This window comes from Hyaena hyaena, unplaced genomic scaffold (genome assembly GCF_003009895.1).
Source record: "Hyaena hyaena isolate Hyena2069 unplaced genomic scaffold, ASM300989v1 scaffold_709, whole genome shotgun sequence".
In the NCBI taxonomy this organism is placed as follows: Eukaryota; Metazoa; Chordata; class Mammalia; order Carnivora; family Hyaenidae; genus Hyaena; species Hyaena hyaena.
The window spans coordinates 968059-974068 of record NW_024081343.1 but is presented as its reverse complement, the minus strand read 5'-3'; positions in this window follow the sequence as shown (position 1 = coordinate 974068).

Below are 6010 nucleotides of genomic sequence, written 5' to 3'. Positions count from 1 at the left end.
AGGTATTCACTGTGCATTGTTATATTAAAAGCAATAACAGTAAAAAGATACCTGTGATCCTATTTGGGAAATCATTAGTGGAAGTGTTGTCTCAGTGTTATCAAATGGTAGTAATAAAGTTGCCTTATGTCAGTTTGAACTACATGAGGTTGCCAAATTTGACCAGTTTTGACCCCCCAAAAATGGCACTATCCTATGTTTTAACCTAATGTTGTGACTAAGGATTATGCAAGCTATGGAAGAAAGATCCATAGATATAAATGCAGGACTTGCTACACTACCCAAAACTGAGATGAATTATGCACTATTGTGAACTCATCAAGTCTCTGCCAGTGGATTAAACTCAGTATGTATAGCAACAATGCTTTTAGCCAATAAATGGTCTGAAATCTAATGAATGTATATTGCTGGGAATATAAAATATATAACCATTTGCATGTTGCAATATATAAAAAGAAGCACAGTCTATCCTATTCGTGTGAACTTCACTAACCACAAAGAGTAAGGTTTAATAAAGGTGTTCAGAGATAAGATATATATAAAAATTTGGACAAAGCCCAATGATAAATGGCTCCCACAGGTTACTTAATGGTATATTGTATAACTTAGTAAATATTTTTTTGAAGAAAAAAGGTATTGAGCTAAAAAAAAAAACAGAGGCTATTAAGAATAACAGATAGTTAATATTTCACATAGCTTCCATAATCATCCAACACATGACATACAGTTCTTTTAATTAAAACATGGTAGAATGCAGGAATTTGGTAATCTGTCTCATAATGCTCATAAGCTTAGTAGCAATAAACTTTGCTAAATACAAAGTTTGAGAAAATGCTGTGCAGGCAGATGGTGACTATGAGCCTCCAGTCTCTCCCAGAGCTGCAAACAGTACCATCTGCCACTCTGCAGATTTCTTTTTTGTTCACTGGTATCAAATTTAATGGGGGATCACAGTTTACATTCTAATTTCACACTCTGGCCACAATGGTGGGTGCTCTTATCTCCCTCAATGTAAACCTGTTCAAGTTAATTTTGTTCTTCCTCAAGAAAAAAATAACAACAGTTAGAGTTTTCTACTCCCCCATTCATGATGGAATAATAGGAACTAGATTTATCCTTCTGTCTGACACAAACTAAAACACCACATCAAATATATGAGCAATACTTTTCCAGACGCTGGACATCGGGCAATAAAGGACAGATCCCAAAGAGATGGAAAATAAATGAGATCTAAAATTACCCCAGCTTACTGCTTTGACAAAGTTTTCAGGACAAGGCATATTAAGGGAAATCCTAGATGAAGCTCAGTAGACTTCGTGAACTAAGGACAGAGACCTGGAGTGTGGGAAAACAAGGAAGGTAGAAGTCACAGGGAAGAGTACTTGAGAGGAAAGAAGAGTGTGTGTGTGTGTGTGTGGTGTGTGTGTGTGTGTGTGTGTACAGCAGTTATTTGGTATCTGCAAAGGGATCACCTAAAGTATTTTAAAAATTTTAATGTTTGTTTTTGAGAGAGAGAGAGAGACAGAGGATGAGCAGGGAAGGGCAGAGAGAGAGGGAGACACAGAATCAGAAGGAGGCTCCAGGCTCTAAGCTATCAGCACAGAGCCCAGTCCAGGGCTCACTCACTAATGGTGGTGAAATCATGACGTGAGCCAAAGTTATTCATGAAACCAACTGAGCCCCCCAGAACCCCCAATCACCTCAAGTATTTAGCAGAGTACTGGTTAGCGAACCTTTATGAGGAAACACCAGCAACCTTGGTTGGGGGTGGTGTGGGGGGGAACATCAGAAAAGATTTAAGGTAACAGTGACTAACACATTGGAGTAGAAATAATTCCTATCTATTGTCACAGGTTAGACTGGAAAACCATGTGACTTGGATGACTTTGGGTAGATTATACAGATATACGTTAAAAGTAAGAAGAAAAGGATCAAATTGTTCCCAGTAGCTACTTTCCAGATCAAAGCTCAAGAATCTTCATGGAAGTAAATATCCAGAACTCAAATAGGCGAAGTTTATAACGTCTGTTATATAAACAAGATTACCAGGAATACAAAGAAGCAGAAATATAATGAGAAAAATCAAATCAATTGAAGTAGGCACAGACATTAAGATTTGCAGATAAGAACACTTAAGACATTTACCAAACTGATCTTCCTCTGTTCAAAAAGCTAATCAGAGGCTGGACTTTCAGAGAGCAAATTTTTCCTAGTACCAACTTTGAAACTCAACAAAATCGACAAAACCAATCACTTGAAACTAAAAATCAACCAATATATACAACACTATGAGATTTGTATTTGCAAACCTGCTCACCTTAAGTAAAAATAGTGAGAATTTATGACATTCTTATCTGAAGCTGCACCCAAATTTTCCCCAGTGTGATAGACAAGGAGGTTTACCAGGCTAGGACAGGACTTGAAGACTATGATCCTCTCTGCAAAGAATGAAGGAGATTTACTAAATTTAGAGCAGTAGGTGATACTTATGCTCATCTACTGTCAATGGCTCAGTAGCAATTGTGTAATCTGATAACACATATTGAAGTGGGAGAAATTTAAAGAGATTCAGAAATCAGTGCAACACCATCCCAGTATGCCAACATGTATGTAATTGGAGCCAAAAGGAGAGGAAAACAGAAAAAGATTAGAAAAAATATTTGAGGAAAAATTTCCAATTTGATGAAAAATATTCATCTGCATATCAAAAAAACTTCTAAAAAACCCTAGATTAGATACAAAGAGATCCTCTCATAGACATAAGCAAAGAGTTGAAGGAAAATTTCAAAGACAAAGATTTGAAAACCTCAAGAGGGAAAAGAAAAAAGACTACGTTCAAATAACCCATAATTAGATTAACATCTGATTTCTCATCAGAAACAGAAAGGCCAGAAATGAGCTCAATGCCTTTTTGAAAGTAGTGTTGGGGGGAAAATATCAACCAAGAATTCCATATCCAGCCAAACTACACTTGAAAGATGAAAATGAAATAAAGGTATTCTCAAAACAACAAAGAATGAAAAATTCATTGGTGCTTTACAAGAGCAGCAAGAACACTCAGACCTGCTTTACAAGGACTAGTAAAGGAAATCCTTCAGACAGAAGAAACAACAGCAGATGATAACTTGAATCTGCAGGAAAAGAAGATCATTGGAAATGCTTTATATGTGGCATATTATAAAAGATCTATACATACATTTTTTCTCAGTCTCTTCTTTAATACATACAAGATTTTACAAAACATTATTATTATAACACTTTGTTGTTTGGATCATAAAGTATAAGTTTCATATATATGTCAGTGATGGCCTAAAAGATATGGGAGGAAATGAAGTTATGCTTGAGGAAATTTTATAAATTTTACCAGGAATAATGATTAATCAACAGTAGTTTATGATAAGACGCACCTTATAATGTCCTATCTAAAATATAAATTTAAGGGGCGCCTGGGTGGCTTAGTCGGTTAAGCGTCCGACTTTCGCTTAGGTCATGATCTCGCGGTTCGTGGGTTCGAGCCCCGTGTCGGGCTCTGTGCTGACTGCCAGCTCAGAGCCTGGAGCCTGTTTCAGTCTGTGACTCCCTCTCTCTCTGACCCTCCCCTGCTCACGCTGTCTCTCTCTCTCTCTCCTAGAAATAAATAAAAAAAATTTCTTTAAATTAAAAAAATAAAATATAAATTTAAAATGTAGGGAAAATAAAATTGATAGAAAAATTTGGTAAGACAAAAAATTAAGATAAAGAATTTTATTAGAGTTAAAGAGAAACATTTATATTATTAAAGGGTCAGTACCTCAGAAAGATGAATGCATATTCCTCTGAAACAATAGTCTCAAAAGACAAAAAAAAAAAAAAAAAAAAAAAGGGAAAAAGAAAATTGCATATACCTCATAAGGGAATCTAGATAAAACTGACATTATACTTAGTGATGAAAGACTAAATTCCTTCTTCCTAAGGTCAAGTACAAGGTAAAGCAAGAATGACTGCTTTTACTACTTCTGGTCAACATTTTACTGAATATCATGCAGCTATTTCAATTAAAAACACAAACAAACAAAACTGAAAGACACCAATGTTGGAAAGGCAGAAAACAAATGTCTTTCTTTGCAAGTGACATGATCTCTTGTGTGGAAAATCCTAAGAGATACACATAGAACAAAACTACTAGAACTAATATACAACTTTAGCAAATTAAGAGGATTCAATATCAGTATATAAACTCAATTAAATTTCTAGATGATGAAAGTAAACTAAAAGCATATTAAGAAATCATTCCATTACAGTACCATAAAAATAAGGTAGTTAAGAACAAACTTAACAACAACAAAAAGATTAGTACATTAAAAAATACACTGAGAGAAATTAAAGAATATCTAAATGAATAGACATTTCGTGTTCAGGAATTGGAAGAAACAATATTATCGGGAAGGCATTTCATTCCTAACTGATGAATGAATTCAATGTATCCCTATCAGAATCCTGAGAATTTGTGAAGAATTTGACAAGCTGATTCTAAAATATATATGGAAATGCAGTAGGTCAAGAACAACCGAAATGATTTTGAAAAAGAGGAATGAAGTTGGAACATTTATACTACCTGATTTCAAAACCCATTATAAAGCTAAAGTGATAATTATACTGTGGCACTGGTACAAATATAGGCATATAGGTCAAGAAAATAGAATTCTGGGTTCAGAATAAATCTTCCCATTGTAATTAATTTATAATCAATTTTCAATAAAAATGTCAAGACAATTTAATAGAAAAAATTCATCTTTTCACCATCTTCTTTTGGAGCAATTGCATATCCACATTCATAAATAAATACACATTTTTGTACTTCAAGGAACCCTTGAGAAAAATTAGAGAAGGTCTATCAAGGACCTTAAGAGAAAATTATTGCAAACCACTAATTTCATCAAGGATTTAAAATATAAAAAAAAACCCTCTTGCAAGGTTATTATAAGTCATCAATCCAATTTAAAAATGAGGGAAAGATGTGAACAAATATTGTACTGAAGAAGATAAATAGGAAGCACATCAAATGATAGCCTTAATTATCATGAGGGAAATACAAACTAAAACCCTAATGAAATCACTACATAGCCACCAGAGTGGCTATAATCAAAAGATAAATACTAAGAGTTGAAGAGGATGTGAAGAAACTGGAATTCTCACAAATTGCTGTGGGAGTGTATTCTGGTACAACTATTTTGGAAAATAGGTTGGCACTTTCTTATAACTTTAAACATATACATACCATATAATGTAGCTGCTACACTGCTAGGTATTACAGAGAAAAGTTAAGTATATGTGGATAGAAAAACTTGTATGGCTTTTACCTGTAAATATGTTTGCTATATAAACTTGTACATAGAAGTTTTAGTCTTCATATCCAAGAAATACAGACCACCTAAGCTTCCAGCAATAGATGAGTGTGTAAGTAAACTATGGTGTATCCATACAATGGAATACTACTTGGTAATAAAAATAAATGAATTCTTGATACATATAATTACATGGATATATTTATAAATAATTATGGTAAGTGAAAAAAGCTATACTGTATGACTCCATTTGTCATAAAATTCTAGAAAATACATACCAATCTATAGTGACAGTGGAGATCTGTGGATACCTAAGGACCAAAGGGGAGTGTGGGTTTGGGGCAGTAAGGAAAGGTTACAATGACAACAAGGAAAATTGGGGGATTGATGGACATGTTCATTATGTTGATTATTGTAATGGATTCATATATATATATATATATATATATATAAAAATACACATAGAAATATATATACATCAAAATGTATTAATTATTATTTAAATAAATACAGTTTATCCAATCTCAGCTATTTCTCAAAGCTCTTAAAATACAAAGTCCAGCTGTAGTTGGACACTGTACACTGAAGGACTTCAAAAAGATGAGATATGGGAATTTTATTCATAACTTACTTTTCAACGGCTGCATGTGCACACTTAAGGAATTTCCTTTGCTGTAGCAGACACC